Source organism: Pinus tabuliformis, chromosome 2_1, assembly GCF_031772625.1.
Source record: "Pinus tabuliformis cultivar Carrire ecotype Pingquan chromosome 2_1, CPIR1, whole genome shotgun sequence".
In the NCBI taxonomy this organism is placed as follows: Eukaryota; Viridiplantae; Streptophyta; class Pinopsida; order Pinales; family Pinaceae; genus Pinus; species Pinus tabuliformis.
The window spans coordinates 581,500,926-581,519,688 of NC_142299.1; the positions used below are offsets into that span (position 1 = coordinate 581,500,926).

The 18,763-nt window shown below is 35.5% G+C and overlaps 2 pseudogenes; both read left to right on the forward strand.

Annotated features, from left to right (window-relative positions):
* The first annotated feature begins 280 nt into the window (after window positions 1-280).
* LOC149201798 (putative glutathione S-transferase parC) lies at window positions 281-1,228 on the forward strand (annotated as a pseudogene).
* A 12,712-nt stretch (window positions 1,229-13,940) lies between these two features.
* LOC149201799 (3-ketoacyl-CoA synthase 11 pseudogene) lies at window positions 13,941-15,286 on the forward strand (annotated as a pseudogene).
* Window positions 15,287-18,763: the final 3,477 nt, after the last annotated feature.

Consider the following 18,763-nt stretch of genomic DNA (forward strand, 5'->3'; position numbering starts at 1 on the left):
GCTAGTTTGGATAACAAATTGACGGACAAAACTTTAAAAAATGATTTTGCATCTATTTATTGTGACCAGAGAATTTAAATAATAAATGGATGGACACAAAATTTAGGAAACGTTTTTTTTTAATTAATTAATTAATTGTGTCTATCAGAGAATTTGGATAATAAATGGATTTACATAAAACTTAGGAAAGTTTTTTTTAATTAATTAATTAATTAATTGTGTCGATCGAACAATCCAACGTGAACCGCAAGTTTTGTCGTATATACGCAATAACGAACCTCAATTTCTACTCAGCGATCCACTGTAACACCAAGCTGCGTATCTGTTTATGAGGATAAGATGCCGCAAGTGAAAGAAGGCGGAGAGGAGGAGACAATGGAAGTGAAGTTGCTGTTGATAAGGGTTGGCCCCTTTGCGATGAGCTGCGCCCTTGCTCTCAGGCAGAAGGGCGTCAAATTTGAGGAAGTGCTGGAAGACCTGAGTGCTAGGAGCGACCTCCTCCTGCGATCGAATCCTGTGTACAAGCAGGTCCCCGTGCTCATCCACAATGGAAAACCCGTCTCCCAGTCGCTGGTCATACTCGAGTACATCGAGGAAGCATGGCCGCCCTCCGACACCACGCCCTCACTTCTGCTGGGCAGCGCTTACGACAGGTCGCTTTCTCGATTCTGGGCAAACTTCATCAACAAGAAGGTTCCTCTCTTCCCCATATTTTACTTTCTTTTCTCTCCGCTTGCCATTCTGACGCCTCCCTTGTTTTCTGCTTGCTCATGTTTGTACCGGGGCAATTCATAGAGACAGGGCTGAAGCTCATGAAGCGATTTGGGGAAGAGCATTCGACCGCATGGAAGAAATCGTGGAGCAGTTTATAATGATGGAGGAGGGGATGAGGGCTATCGGATCGGTGGGGCCTTATTTCTTGGGCGACAAGATGAGCTTAGCGGACTTGTGCCCCTGGTTCCATAGTTGCCCTCATTTGAGGCCCTAGGGGAGCTGAAGTTCCCTGAGCCAGAGCAATGCGGACGGATGCACAAATGGCTGGACGCCATGAGAGGGCTTCCGAACGTGGTGGCCTCCGTTCCACCCGCCAACTGGCTATTGCAATACACTGCAAGACTACGCCAATTTATTGCAGAGAATTCTCCTGGTGGGATTTAGTGCATAATAGGATACCCTATGTTATATATATATATATGCGGTCAGTATTTCCAGCGTGTTTACTTCATCGTTATTATGTTCTATTAATTGTAATTTGATAGAAAGTTCATTAATGTGAAAATTGATTAAAATTGTAATTACCCACCATTGCATTCGACTAACCTTAACATTATCGCATTTTCCACTATGATCATTTAGTATTACCAGTGGTTTTTTGTGTGGTTTTTTGGAAGTTTTTATTGTGCGTTTTTCTAGTTTAATTCCTCTAAAATCTGATTGGAATTTATTGAAATCCTAAGTTTGATGGGTAACCCCTACCCAATCAAAGTGCCTTAGGGATTTTTGAGGGTGTTGAATCTATATATACAATTAAAAAACCAAGTTAAATAACACAAATGAAAATTTCACCTCAAAATTCGGACACCAAAAAACCTAAAAAATCACACAAAAAATAACTCCTTTAATATTTTGTGTGTTTTATTCCTGCGATTATCACTAAAATCATGCAAAATGTAAATTTAGAGGGCAACCCACAAAATTTATGAAGGGAAATTTGTAGATATGGTCATTTCGTGCTCCTAATGGTTTATCGACATGTAATTCTACATTTTCCAACAAAATTTGGAGGGTTTCTTTTGTTTTTTGCTAGTTTTTCACAAGTTTAACCCACGACAAGTCACTTATCTATCTTGCAGGTCACTATGTGCGAGATGGAGTTGCAGTTAAGGGTATTCGAGCTCCTGGGGTTCCTGTGGCGTGCGTGCATGTAGGAAGCACAACAAATGACTCGAAGATAGGATTTTAATCCTACTAGCTTCTTTTGTCTATGTTTTTGAACACATTCAATTGGATGGATTTTGGTTCCCTTGAAATTTTTTGCTATTTATGCCTCTGTGTTTATGCACATATCAACTTCTTCTACCTATGTTTTTAAACACAGATGGACTGCGGCTGCCTTTGAATCTTTTGCTGCTTATGCCTTTGTGTTTATGCACTGATTCAGGAATTATTGGTGGATTATTGTGGGTTTCGAATTTGTAATGGTGGTTTAGGGTTTTGTTGGTTTAGGGTTTTTCTAGTTTAGGGTTTCAATTTTGTAATGGAAGTTTAGGATTTTGCTAGTTTATTTTCAAATTTGTAATGGTGGTTTAGGGTTTTGCAATTTTACGGTTTCAAATTTGTAATGGTGGTTTAGTGTTTTGCTAGTTTAGCATTTCAAATTTGTAATGGTGTTTTAGGGTTTTGCAGATGGTGGCTATTTTCCAAGACAAATGGTGGCTATAATTTTTGTATTTTTCAATAAATTTTTGTGACAAATGGTGGCTATATTTCTATGACCGAGTTTTCTAAATAAAATAATTTTAGTATGTGCTATGATTTTAGTCAAATTACTACAATATATTTGTTGTAGTTGTCGGTTTCTTGTGTTGATATAGTAAATCAATTTTGTTTAGATTGGAAAATTAATCATGGCATTGTAAGGTTGAGTGCAATTTCACATTTTCAAGTCTTAATTGTGCAAATATATATATATATATATATATATATTTATATATATATATATAAAATTTTATAAAATGTATATAATTCATTTATGTGAGAAATTTTATTGAAATGTCTAACATTTTTGTGGAAATCATAGTGAATATTGTCATAGTAATAATATTACACGGGAATATTGTATGCAATTTGTTCTATTAGTAATATTATTAGTAAGAATATACTTTTGTTAGTATGCAGATATATTAGATTAATAGTCTATGTACTATTAATGGGATTCACAACCCTGGAATAGTATTGTGTTATGTGAGGTTTTGAAGATGCATGTTGTGATTAGAAGTAGTGTTGAAGCACTAGTTGTCATTTTAATTGTTTTGTTTGGGAGCATAATCATCAAACTCTTTAGGGGCTTGATATGGAGGCCTTATGCATTCCTTGTTATGGAAATAATATATCATCTTTACAAGAAGGTAAGAAATTAATATGAATTCTTCATTTTATTTCTATCCTTAATGGAAACTGGCACATGCTAAGAAGGTAAGAAATCCTTTCATTATCAAGCCATTATAGTAATATGTTATGGTAAGAAATCATTAATGAGATGATATGGTACTGCTTTCATGGAATTGCAAAGCTAGTATAATAACAGAGCAAGGACCTTTAAAAACTGACACATGCTAAGAAGTTAGTCCCTTAATGGAAACTACCTTTGTTTAAATAGTAAATTAATTGTGTTTAGATTGGAAAATTAATTGTGCAACTATAAGGTTGAGTGCAGTTTCATAACATTTTCAAGTCTTAAATATTCTTATAAATATGAAGCATTTTCGCACATGTCTGTGAAAATTTTATGAAGTGCCTTAATTCATTTCTACAAAAATTTCATTGAAACATAAAACTATTCTTGTTGAAAAATGCAGCAAGAAATTCTCAATTTGATTTTGCCTTGATTAAATTGAGAAAAAATGAATTTCCACATCAGTAGACAACTTGGATGTAGTTAACTTGTGTGACATGGATTGTCTCACCTAGTTTACTCAGTAAATTCGAGTTGGAGAAGTTAGAGTTTAGTTAATCATGTGTAATTGCTAATTTGTAGCAATCAAAGTAAGTTATCTCAAGTTGTTTTTAGTTAAACTAGTTCCAACTGTTGGAGAAACTAGTGGAAGGTTAGTTGTGTAGTGGGACTTTAGTCAAACTCAATGATCATCCAATTAATTGATCTATCAGCCCAAAATAACTAGTTCATGTAGAGAATTCGAGTTCCCTAACTATGGTGGAGATTCTAAGGTAGTGTAAGATCAGTTGTAGACTAGCCTTGAGTATACAAGTGTTGTATGTAGTCAAATGATCAACCTTGTGAATTGTGTAATCTATTAATAATAGGGGCCTAATTTCTCAGGAATTGCGTAAGGAAATAGCGCCTCAAGTAGAGGCAGCAATTAATTGTGTATGGGTCAAAGCTTCTCAGTGAGTAGGAGATTGGTTACTCATTTGTAGATTGTGCTTAGTTGAGAAAAGTAGTTGTAATAAATATATATTCATCAGATTAATGCAAACAAGTATTAGCTTTTTTAGCAAATTGCTTTCCCCAGAAAAAATATTGTGTGCATGTGTTTTATTTCTTATTGCATGTCTGAAATTTTTGTTTTAAATTGTAAATTAACTTCTGTAGAGCAATAGAGTAGGTTTGCGTCTTGTGATTTTGATTAAAACTTCATGAGCAATTGCAAATCTACACCATAAATTCTACATGGTATCAAGCAAAATCCACATTAGAGAAGGAATTTCGAAATTGTTTCTCAGGAGGATCGAATTTAAAGTTTAGTGTCACGAGATCTCTTCAGAGCTAGGAAGATGACCTTCAATTAACTGAGGCTAGAGTATGCCTTGGAAGGCAGCTCTAATTTTATCGCATGGAGACAGTATTGGATGACACTGGATTACTAGAATACATCAAGACAGATGTTGCAAAACCACTAGAATCTGATGCCTAGAACCTTTCTCAGTGGAATAAAGATGTAGCCAAGGTGAGGAGAATGATCTTGGAAGGAGTACATGATCACATTGTCACAAATCTCCATGGAAAAGAAACTCTTTTCGTAATGTGGAAAGCACTGAAAGAATTGTTCGAGAATAGTAGTGACCACAGGAAGTTGGAACTCAAGGATAAACTTCAAAGTATCAAGGTGCAGAAGAATGACACTATTTTGCAATATCTAAGCATGTTCACACAATATCGTGATGAACTTGGTGGGGTTGGTGTTAATTTCTAGAAGATGAATCGGTGAGCCTAGCTCCTCTTGGCCTTCCTAAGATCTAACATAGCTACCAAAATTTGGTGAACGAGAAGGAGAAACTACCAAATTTGGAACGCTTATGGTCTGATTTGGTACAGGAGGAAATAAGGCGGAATACCAGAGATGGGACTTCATCGAAGGGTGAGGAGGAAGAAAAATTTGCTTGGATGGAAAGGGAAAAGGAATAAATCTCAATCTAAACCACAATCCAGCTAAGGGGGAAAGAAGAAATATTTGTCCGAAATTAAATTCTTCCATTGTCATGAATTCAGGCACTATGCCATGAAGTATCCACACAAAAAAGCAAGAAATAAGACCTCAAGAGGAGCAGCAGGTGAAGTCTTGGCTTCACAGTTCAAGCTTGAATTTTCCCTTATCACATGCATGACCAACATAGTGATGGGGAGCATGTGGTAATTGGAGTCAGTGCATCATTCCACATGACAAGGTGTAGAGAGCTTTTCAGTGACCTGGATAAGAATGACTTGCAGATGCACATTGAGCTAGGAGATGACGGAAGGTACAACATGACCGGGGTTCATACAATCACTTTTCAGAGGGATTTGGGCTTCCCTCTCAAGCTCAAGGATGTCATGTTCGTTATGGGCATAAAGAAAAATCTCATCTATGTTTCAGTGTTGGAAGACCGTGGTTATGATGTGATCTTCAACAAAGGAAAAGCATTCCTGAGACACATAGCCATGGGAAGTGTGAAGTAGATCGGGGTTCGGGTGAAGAAATTGTATAAGCTAGATGTGGAAGACTATGTTTCATTAAGCACAAAGGCAAAGAAGGTGCAAAGTCACAATGTCAGTGAAATTTGGCACATAAAACTTAGCCATTTGCATCATGGCACCCTGGATATTATGTAGCAAATAAGCACAGGCCTCCCCAAAGGACCAATTGAAAAGCAAGATGTATGCAAAGGATGTACTTTGGGGAAGTACACAAAATCCACATTCCATTATCAAGACAACAAAGCACACACAGTCTTAGAAAGGATCCACTCTGATGTTTGTGGACCTTTCTTAATGGCCTCCACTTCCAAGAACAAATATTTTTTCATTTTTATTGATGAATTCTCATGGAAGTTTAGATCTTCTTCATTCAGAAAAAAGATGAGACATTCTCTATGTTTGTAGAATTAAAGCATCAGTTGAGAAATAAACTGGCAAGAATGTGAAGGCTCTCAAGAGCGATAATGGAGGTGAATACATGGCAAATGAATTTAAAAATTTATGTGCAAAAGAAGGCATTCGAAGAGATTCGAAAACACCCCACAACCCGCAACAAAATGGGGTGGATAAGAGAAAGAACTGTAACATTGTGGGAGAAATGAGGGAAATGTTGCATGACCAAGGCCTACCACTCCGTTTGTGGGCATAGGCATGCAACATAGTAGTCTATTTGGAGAACCAGAGTCCTCATCAGATTCTTGGTATGATTACATTGGAGGAGTCTTTCTTGGGAAGGTACTCATATGTGTCACACTTCAGGATTTTTGGAGACTATGTTTACTAGCATGTCTCCAAAGAATCAAGGAAGAAGCTTGAGACGACAAAAAGGTTGGGGGTATTTGTGGGTTACACAGAAACTCTTCACAACTATAATGTCTACTTTCCATCCCTCAAAATGAAATTTATGTGAAGGGATGTAAAATTTGAAGAGGAGAAGGTCACCTGATTGGTACACTGGATGCATGGCTCTAATGACTAAGCTTGTAGAGACTGATCCATCCTCTTTCAAGGAATTAGTAGAGAAACCTGTATGGTTTGATGCAATAGTGGAGGAATACAAATCTAATCTAAAGAATATTGTTTGGGAAGTGGTAAATCAAGTAGCAAACAAAAGCATAGAGAAATATAAGGCCATATTCTAAAGAAGGGGTACTCTCAAGTTGAGGGAATTGACTATGAGAAGACCTTTGATCGTGTAGCAAGGTACTCATCCATTAAATCAATTCTTTCTCTAGTTGTACAGATGGAGTGCAAGATCCACCAGATGGATGTAAAAACAACATTTCTCAATGGGGTTATTGAGGAGGAGGTGTACATTGAGCAACCAGAAGACTTTGAGATATTTGATCGGGAGTCTGATGTGGGTAGACTCAAGTGAGATTTGTAAGGTATCAAATAAGCACCCCATTCTTGGTACACCAGGATTGATAGCTATCTCACCAATTTGAGCTTCACCAAAAGCAAAGCAAATGAAAACCTCTATCACATCTTGGTAGAAGGTAAATTTCTTATTATTATCTTATATGTTAATGATTTTATTTTAACTGGTGGTGAGAATCTATTCAAATATTTCAAGGAGGACCTTGCAAGGGAATTTTAAATGAAGGACATGGGTCTCATGTACTACTCCCTCAGTTTGGAGGTCTGGCAAGGTGATGGGGAACTAATTTCCTCTCAAGGAAAGTATGCAATTGAGATACTATAGAATTTGTGCATGAAGAGTTTCAAACCCACAGAGACATGTCTAGCAACCAACTAAAAATGACTAACATAAATAACTAATTTAGTTCAGGATTAAAATATATGACTAGCTAATAAGTAATACAATTAAAAATGACTAATGTGAATGACTAATTTAGTTTAGGAACAAAAATACAAATACCTAACAAGTACTACGATAATACGAACTAGTCATTAATTTATGTTAGTCATTGTAATTGTGTCACTTCAACAATCTTAGTTTACAAGTGATAGGGGATTCAAACGTTGTTATAGATTGGATAAAAGGTTATACTTAAACGATTATTTATGGGATCAATGGATGATTAGAGTTATGGAGCTGATTAGAATCTTCAAGGTTATATCCTTTGATCATATTCACAGGGAATTAAATTCAAAGACTAACAAATTATCCAAAATGGGAGTGGGCTTACAATTGGGTCAAATACATTATGAAGAATACCTGTAAGAAGTGTTGTGTAATATACCTCATTTTCACACTAAAAAAAAGTTCCCCACTAGAATAAAGATATTTTAACAACAATTCCTCTTCATCTTGACATATCTCTACATGATGTAATTGGAATACTAATTAGATTTTTGCTTTAAATTTATGACTATTATGTTGACACTTAACACCTTTACAATGAATTCGCCTAGTTTCATATACATTATTAGAGTTCCATTATTTATTCATTGTATATCCATGTCTATGATCTAATTAGATGTGCAGGTAATAGATAATTTTCTAAAGTCCACTTTGTCCCATTTTGTTCACCCAACTCCTACCTCCATATACTACACAGAAATAATATTATACCACTTAAAAAAAATAAAAATAAAATTAAATGTCCATTCAAACATATAAAAATAACTATATAAACAACCACAATAAAATTATGGCACTTTAAAAAAAATGTCCACTTCAACATATAACCATATAAACAACACAAAATCAACTAGAAAAAATTAGCACACAAACTTGAATTTTTTTTAGAAAAACTTGGTTGTTGTTTAGAAAAACTTGGTAGAAATCTTGACAGAATAGTTCAATTCGGTAGAAATAGACTCGGCTATTATGGATCTCAATCCAGTAGATAACAATTATCAAGTTCATGGACTCATAATTGTTGCACTGCCACACACGGATGCTAGCTACAGGTATGCCTTCAAATCTCGATTTCAATTTTATGGTGAAATTCTTTGATCAGTCATAAACCTACACAGAGTAATGCAGGGTTTTTGTGCAATAAATGTATTACTTCCTTGAAAATACCATTTTAAGGTTACGATTCATTTGGAAAATCCTACCATCGTACTTCTAGTTGCAGAAGTGCCCACATGTGCACACATATTCACGTTAGCTAATCATTCCAAAAGACTTGTCTTTCAAATGTTATATATTTATCTGTTCTTGTCCACTTGTAAAATTCTTCCTTTTTTGTTCATATTAACTCTTTACTTTCCATAGGAAACAATTCTAAGACATCTGAATCCTGATTGAAGTTCTCTAAACTTATATCACATTGATATATGTGAATATGCATTATGTTCATAAACATGTTGATTAGTAAATGAAGGTATGCAATTCCACTGTATTTTATAGGTGGTTGTCAAGAATCATTCTCATGGAAGGATGATTGGTTACACTCATAAATTTCACACACACACACACACATAAAATGTTTGGGATAACATAATATGGTTATCCAATGAGATTCCATGTTGTGTGAGGAATCCATTGAGCAAGTGGGAGTACTTGCTATTAATTATTTTATTATCATATGAATATGACTTTTATGTGCCCATGGTGTATTATGTCTTTGGCAAGGTAATACTAACCAAAATCATTAGTCGTAGGATTATACATGTACACCACTAAGCATCGTGTTGTGGCAAGATGAGAGTTTAGTGGAGTAGGGATGTTTTGATGATAGCCAGGCTGAGAAAACCTAGAGGGCTTGCTAGTCGAGAATAATAGAGTTTTGTCTACATTCTTGGGGCTAATAAAACCACTAGAGATTATGTTTGTTGAGAAATTTTGAGAGGTCGAGACACCCCAGGGCTAGTGGGTTGATAACACCTTATGTAGCCTAGGAGGACTGAGAACATAGGTGTGAGAACCACTAAGTTGTTGGCAAGTGAGTTCTTATCCTATAGGACTAACGCAACTAAAAAACATCCTTGTTGCTTAACTCTCTCTCCAAAAAATGAACTAAGACTCTTTGTGGTCCACATGAACAATTGCGTTATTTTTTTGTTAAACCATCATGGTGTGACGATGAGGAGATTTTGAGACACATGAGAAATGAAACTTTTTAATTATATGTGCATGAATGGCTAAGAAACCACCTAGATGGTTGGATTTGAAGACAAAATTGACTAAAAAGCGCGTGGAGTGGAACCACAACATTGAGTGGTTAATTTGGAGCTATGTTGAATGTTTTGCCTTGGGGGCCAAGAAAACATTTAGATGAGTTGATTTGAAATATAAAGTTAAAAATTGTAGGGAATTATCCTAAGTGCTTTCCCTGGGGCTAAAAAACACTCAAATAATTCAACTTAAAATTAGGATTTATAGTAGCTTGAATTTATGATCTAATATGATTTTTTTGTGATATGAAGTGAATTACAACTGCAGAGTTCACCTCATGAACAAAATTGTTGATAGAAGTATGATTTAAAATTGTTGAGAATTTCCTTATGATGAATCTCATGAAAAATTCATGTGCTTATGATGAAGGAAAATCATGGAACTGCTAACACGAGCATATGAGGTTGATTGTAGGACAAATAGAAACAACTTGAATGTATAAGAGTGCACAATAGTGTGCTAGAGATGAAGAATTCAGGAACAAGGATCACAAAGGAGAACAACACTATATATTGGAGGCAGACAACACTCCAGGGAAAAGTAAGTCATAAAGCTAGATAAGGCAGGTCAAGTGGCATAAACATCCACTGAAAAGTGGTTGATCTAATAAATTTTGATATCCATTGAGTTTTTGGGTAATAAATTGTGTGTAAATTTGATTGTAACTAAGTTTTAATTATAAATCTCACTATGATGTATGCTTGGGTCAAGCATGTTTTGTATTTGTGTTTGGGAATCAAAAAAATGAGGGCAATGTTCCTCCAAGAGTGTGGGGTTTTTAATAGCCCCTTTGGGCTAATCCTATCATGCTAATATTGTAACAATTGATGTATTTAAAATATAAATGGTTGAGATATGGGACACAAATTTTAGAGCTTTGAGAGGAGGTTACTTGGGAAGTTGGAGGATGTGGTTATTAAAGCTAGTCATGGGTTGACTGGTGGGCCTTAAATGGGATGACTATATATTAAATTAAGATGGAGGAAAAGAGAATGAGAGCCATACCTCTCTTGGAAAAATATGTAAGGAGGGATGTCCCAAATTAAACTACAGTGGATTGTGCTACCAAGGTGGTTGCAATGGTCAGGTGTATGTCCATGCAACTGGTATATGGTTCCAATAGAATTTGTGGAAGGTAGAAAAAGGAATATTCTAGAGGAAGCGGGGGTCATTAAGGAATTCATTCAAGAATTTATCATTCATCAATTCATTCATTCACGAAGGGAATTTGAGTTAATCGTGGAAGGGATGAAAATTCCACACGAAAGGAGGAACAAGAAAATAAGATGCAAAGAGAGTTCAAAAAGAGGAGTTGCTATGGTTATAACCCAACTAAAGAAAGCCAAGAGGGCTTGCTAGGTGAGAATCATATAGCAGTGGCTTTCTTAAGGACTAATTAACCCACTAGAAGTGGCTTGACTTAGGAATGATGAACCCACTAGAAGTGGCTTTCCTTAGAACTCATGAACTGAATGGGAATATTGTGGATTGTTGAACCTACTGTCCAAGAGAGAAACACCCAGGTACTTATGGGGTTGATGAACCACCAAGTGTAGCCTTGGGGCTGACAACCATGGTGCTTTCTCTCATTGATGAACTACTTGGAAAAGTGTTTTCTATGCTCCTACAATAGCTTATCCAACTGATGAACCTTCCCATCCTAGAATGAAACTCCTTACCTATAATCGAGATAAGATTCTTCGTGCTAGGAATAACTCTTGCACGGATGCTAACCAAGTTAAAGGTCATCTGGTGTAACAACAAAGAATTGTTCATGACATCTGAGATAAATGGGTCCTCATTGCTATATCTGGTAACATTTGTTGTATTCTCTTGATCACTTCTCCTCAAGCTCATGGATGATTGGATGCAAGAAATACTATAGTTTAAGCCAATCTAAGGTTGGGTGGAGAGTTGAAGTTCCAATCTATGTTTCCAATTATTTATTTAATACAAGATAAATGTTTACTTATGCTCCTATATATTTGAATGTTATGTACATGTTCATTGTACTATTTAAATGTCTAAGTCGATGCTAAGGAATGTGATTTATTGTGGGAATATGGAATGTTGGTTCCTTGTGTAAAGTTTCTAAATAAAGAATGATTACTTTATTTGCTTCATAAGCCTGAATCTTATTAATTTCTAGTCTTAAGAGATATGTGAATCTATGTGTTGGTATGAGTCTCAAATCAAACTATGTTGTTTCATTGAATTGGATTGACATAGTATTTCAAATGTATGGTTGTTAAATATGATTTGTGCTCTCCATTATTAAGGTGTTATGAACGAGTGAAATTTATATTTTCTCATGTGTTTGGGAGCATGCTTAGCTTCCCTATATGATGTTGTTTATGTGAATGTATGTGATATATGCACTTTAATGGTCTAAGTTATATCTTAGTCCAAGGAAAACATGTTGATTAAATGTTATTGTGTGCTTCATCACATTTCTTGAAAGTGTGGGTGTATCAGTTAATGGCCTTCATGGCCAAGGTATGCTTGGAGGGATCTAGAATATCATGTATGTCAATATTTAATTTTAGAGGAAGTAAAATTGCTCCTGAGGAAGTAGACAAAACATAAAGGAATTCTAGTATTTGTGGCTTGAGAAAATTCTAAGTTAAATAGGGTTGAAAAGTTTTAAATGTGATAACTCTGTGGCCCACTAGTTAGAAGTCAGGAAAGTCGTCTCGAAGACAGCATTCAAGAGAATTTTGAGTTTGATTTGGTTGGGGCTTAGGCAAGTTAGATTCATCTAGGTCAAGTGTCGGTAGTCAAGACCTGGTAAGGTGGTTTGCCAATTGTGGCAATGGGGTCTGACCCCAACTACAATAAATTTTGTGTGTGTGTGTTTTCGCCCTTCCACATGGAGTTATCTAGGAGTGGTGGAGTGATCTATGTCATTCTTAAAAAATAGATGATGAAAGAGAAATGATGATGACTAAAACACAGTATTTTTTAATTTTAGTTGCCACATGTATCACATGTAGCTTTTGCATGGTCATAGTGTAGTAAACATATCCCTTTCTTGTCTAAACCTATATGAATGTATCAAATTATCTTTTCCAAGAACAAATATATGTGATGTCCATTTATATTTATTTAGAACACATGGTAAGAGAGCCATAATTGTGTATCATATCAACCAATTACGCCGTAAGACGTTCCCCTTTGAAATGAACTCCCCTCCATGCCATCATGTCTTGACATGGCCCGTTAGATGGATTGTTAGACGATGAAATAATATTCGGCCATTAGATCATCCATGAAGAATGTTCTAAGCAGTTGAGAATATTGCGCTCGGAAGGTACCAGGCACTCAGACAATCATCCGTGAAGAATGTTCTAGGCAGTTGAGAATATTGGTCTTGGAAGGATCCCGGTGAGTGCATTCATGATGTTTTCCGAACTTAATATGGTTGTACCTCCCCGAATTTGAGACAGTTGTGCCATTAGTCCCTGATTTTGAGCACATAATAAGCCTGTGCATGATGGAAAATGGTGAGTGTTTGTCTGCATAATTCGGTCTGTTATGAGTAGCTTAATTTGTTATGAGTAGCATCATCTGTCTCACCTCATTCAAACTTGCGCTTGCCCAAGAAACACTCTGCAATAGAGTCACTCGCCATGAGATCTAAGGCAACATAGGAAAATTTTATGGGTATATCGAAGTGGGTGGCAGTATTCATACCATTTTTGGTTTGGATTCTCGTATTTTTGGACCCTAATGCCCTTTTCATATTTGAGTTCGTAAACTTTTTTATTTGTTTCCTATTTTATGATTCGGGTTCGCAAATTTTCATATCTTTGTTTTCTTATCTGATTTGGGTTAGCAACGATTTTTGGTATCTCTATCTTCTTTTCAGATTTGGGTCCTTAATTTTTTTTCCCTTGTGGATTTGGTTTTGGGTGTTTTTTAAGACATGGAACCCAAAAAGCTCGAGGAAGGGGGTGATCTCGCATCAATGGAATCCAGGAAGTAGGCTCAAGTAGCAATATCAGTGAAAAAAGGAAAAAACTCCCAGATTTTCTCCAATCTGTGAAACTGAAGTATGTGAAATTGGGCTATCACTATGTGATTAGCTATGCAATGTATCTGTTTTTATCTCCCATTATAGTCATTGTCGCAGCAGAACTGGGCACCCTTGAGCCTCAAGATCTGTTTGATTTATGGCACCATCTTTGTTATAATCTAGTGACTGTAATTGTATGTTCCACATTGTTGGTCTTTGTGATAACATTGTACTTTATGACTAGGCTGAGGCCAGTTTACCTTGTAGATTTTGCATGCTATAAGCCGGATGATGAGAGAAAATGCACTAGAGAAGTTTTTATGCGTTGCTCAAGTTTGACTGGTACGTTCTCTGAATCAAGCTTGGATTTTCAGAGGAAAATCCTTGAGCGTTCAGGGTTGGGAGAGGAGACATACTTTCCTGAGGCAGTGCTGAGAGTGCCCCCAAATCCATGCATGGCAGAGGCTAGAAAAGAGGCAAAGATTGTCATGTTTGGAGCCCTTGATGAGCTTTTTGAGAAGACTGGTGTTAAGCCTAAGGATATTGGCATACTTGTTGTGAATTGTAGCCTTTTCAAACCCACACCTTCATTGTCTGCGATGATTGTAAATCATTACAAATTAAGGGGGAATATAGTCAGTTTCAATCTAGGTGGAATGGGTTGTAGTGCAGGGATGATATCTATTGATCTAGCCAAGGATTTGCTCCAAGTTCATAGAAATTCCTATGGAATTGTTGTTAGCATGGAGAACATAACATTGAATTGGTATTTTGGTAACAACATATCCAAGCTGGTATCAAATTGTATTTTTAGGATGGGAGGTGTTGCAATATTGTTATCTAACAAGAGATCAGAGAAGAGGAGGGAAAAATATGAGCTCGTGCACACCGTGAGGACTCACAAGGGAGCAGATGACAAGTGTTTCCAGTGTGTTTTTCAAGAGGAGGATGAAGCGGGGAAGATGGGAGTTTCCCTTTCTAAATAACTCATGGCTATTGCAGGTGATGCTTTGAAGACTAACATAACAACTTTAGGTCCTCTGGTTCTTCCGATGTCTGAGCAACTTCTCTTCTTCGTAAATTTGGTGGGAAGAAAATTCTGAAGATGAAGATCAAGCCATACATTCCTGATTTCAAGATTGAATTTGAAAATTTTTGTATACATGTTGGAGGGAAGGCAGTCTTCGATGAGTTGGAGAAGAATTTGTAGCTTTTGTAATGGCACATGGAGCCATTGAGGATGACACTTTATCGGTTTGGGAATACTTCCAACAGCTCTTTGTGGTACGAGCTTGCTTATAGCAAGGCAAAGGGGAGGATCATAAAGGGAGATATGACCTAGAAAATTGCATTTGGGTCCGGATTCATGTGCAACAGTTCTGTTTGGAGGGCCTTGAGGACTATCAATCCGAGTTGTGAGAAGAACCCATGGATCCAAACAATAGGGTTTTTCATTTATGGGCTGAATTTCAAAACATCTTAGATCTTTCTATCATGTACTCTGTTACCTTAGAGATATTGTACTGGAAAGTAATGATGTTGAGAAGGAAATGATGACTTATGTGATTTATCTTTGTTTAGCTATCTAGTTAATTGATTTTGCAGAAGATCCCAAATTGACTAGACCAGCTGTGGCTTTATTATTTCATTTTCTCCCTTGTTTGGGCACTGGCTAGTCAATGTTGAGCCACGATTAGCAGTTGTTCTTGTGTCTTTGATGAAGTTTCATTATGCAATGTTAATTTCAAGTACAAGGGATTGTATCACACAGTCAATCTAAGTTTATGTATGACTCGAATGATGTCAATTGTTGATGAAACTTGTTTATGTAAAATATTTGTGGAACATCTCTTAATCAATCTCTTAATCAATGTCAAAGATCAGTTTTCCTTGAAAAAGGTATCTCCTCGCGACTAGCTCTTGGAAATTACCTGAAGGTAAGTACTACGATGATTAGCAACAATTCTTGGCACCGACATATTGGTTATCCTAGAGAAACATTCTCAATGGATATAGTTTAGTAAGAAGAAAAATCCATTTCACCCTGATTAATTCCCCATAAAAATGACACTTCATGAAAGTAAAATAGCGAATTAGAAGGTTTTCTAGGACAAGTTATACCAAAATAGTAATTTCTCATAGACACGCATTGTAACTGCACACAATTTTTTTTCCTTTCCAACAATCATGGGTGATCCATCTTAGATCAAAGAGATTTTAAATAGTGTTGAAGGTCAACTATGTTAGCTTGGGAACCCTATATATCTGAAAGACATCGTATGCCTGTCGAGATGGGAAATAGGCTTAGGTGGTTCTTTTCAACAGAAAGAAAGTACCATTGGTATTGGTTTATTATTGAAAAGCTAATGTTTCTTATATTTTTTATAGAATGCATCTTCATCAGGTTATTGACAACAAATTTGTCATGAAATATGATTTCCTTTAATGTAAGCCAACATGTTTGTTTTTTTCCGTGGTCAATAAATGAAAAAAATTATCTAATTTCACCCCATTTCATGATGGGCAATTCCATTTCTCTTATGATTTTCAATTATTTTTGAAGAAATATTAGATGAAATCTCAAATTGGCTCCTCAATAGTACTGGTAGTACCTTCATACCTTTAATGTTGAAGTTTCATAATCTTGTTTAGCATATCTATATTCTCACACTGGATCACTTCACACTTGCTTGATTCTCAAGATGAAATGGTTTATGTTGTTGAATGACCTCTACATTATTTTCAACTGCATGGCATGGGTTAGATTTTCTTGAGCAGAATATCTTGGATTAAAACAAGAACAGACAGACACAAAGGAGATTAGTGGTAAAAGAGCAATGTCATCTTTTGAATAGTTTCAACAATTATGAAGGAATTAATACAAAGGTGAGTCAAGAATCAAAAGAGAAATACATGAAATTTTCTCAATAACACGTGTAGTTGATGAGAAACAGATGCAATTTTCTCAAAAGAGAAATACATGCAATTTTCTCAATAACAAGCGTAGTTGATGAGAAACACATACAATTTTCTCAATAACACGTGTAGTTGATGAGAAACACATGCAATTTTCTCAATAACACATGTAGTTGATGTTATTCTTACGTTCAATTTTCAGATTGGAGATATGTGTATTTTTATTCAAGGGTAGATCTTAATTCACATAGAAATTCAAAATTTATTTACAAAATTGTTATGGTCCTTTGTAGACACATATTTCAAACTATAAAAAAATTGCTTTGTACTCATTAAGGTTATCTATAGCAAGAGAAAGTGATCAAGAAGAAATATGGAGAAATTTTACCAACACAACCTCGGATTTCAAAGGTAGCAAATCACAATCTATTTTATTATTTATGAGGCATTCAAGTTGGCATAATCAGACAAGGTCTTTAACTTGAACATAGGCCTCGTGATTTGCAAGGCTCAAGGAAGCAATATTGCATTAACATTTCATTGTAGCATGGTCCTTTCCTTTTGTTGATATTTTTCTATCTTTCAACAATTATAAAAGAAGAATTAATTAGTACTATATGCTTGCTATCACCTTACGTCGTTCCTTTGCAACATCTAGTGCAATTGCTAGTTTAATGATTGTGTGTCATACATTATGACTATCTTGTACTTGTTGTAACAAACATAGTGTCGATGGATTTACTATGAAGAAGGACATAGAGTTAAAGTTGTCTTTATTTTTCTTATTCATTTTGTCTTCTTTGTTTGACCTTGAGACATTTTCATCTTTAGTGTAAACATGTAAATTTTGTTATAGTGATAGTTGTAAGTCTCTAATTATTTTCTTTTGCATATGAGAACAAAACCTTGGCTAGTTGTTAGGTATATTTATGATAAAAACTATGTCTATTTCTATGGATATTCCACATGATAGCTCATCACAACAAATGTATTAAAATAAGTTGAAATCTACGAAGTGTTAATTTATTTACATTCTAGGTTGTTATTACTAATTTTATTTTCGATGTGTGTAATAGATAAAATATGGAAAATAGAGAAAAGTGAAATAAAAACACACACCAATCACAATGGACATCAATATATGCTTTGGGGATCACTTTTAGGAGAAAACCCAATTGGAAGGTGAGGTGTTCCTACTCTCTTTTGTCTAGAATGGAAATGATGCAAATACAAAGGAGAAGACACTCTATATGAAGTTACCTGAGGCTTGTGGCTTGTGAGACTATAACAACATGATGTGAACTTAGTGAATTACATTTTTTGTACATTGCATAGTCGTGGAAACATATTTCTACAATGAAACTATATGGGAAGACAATGTTGGAGGTAAATTATTTATTAATTCATAAGGGGTGAGAGCTTGGAATCCATCGAAAACCTTAAATAGAGAATGGTTTGTGGATGAGTGAATTGCTTATTTATAGTTTTGGTGGCTAATATAAAGATTAGTGTCTTGATGCTTATTGAAATTGAAATGATTTATATAACATGGACTAACGTGTAATTGATGACTTCAACTTGCTTCTCTATTTCAAGATGGAATGCTTTTTCATAAAACATTTTCGAACCAAGTAGTTTCTAGAGAATTCTCCAAAATAGACTCGGTGAAGAAAGGTTCTTTGAATGATATGTGATGGAATCTGCCTTGTGATAGGGTAACCTTCAATCTAAAAGGTTGAGAACAAGTTAGACACACAACTTTTCCTTTGGTACCTCAAACTTTTGTTGATTTATAGACCACTAACTAAAATATTTTATCTTAAAGCATTAGTGCCTGAAGCCAAGCAAAGTGAGAGAATCACTTGAATGGTTGGTTTTAATTAGGGCACCAAAGAAATTTTTAAGTACATATTTAGAAATAAGAGTTTACCTTTAAGTGAGAGCACCAACTCATTTCTGATCTACAATAAGATAAAATTGATCAACAAAAAATGCAAGTATGAAATAAAAGTTTAACCAAAATATAAATTATAAGACTCTACTT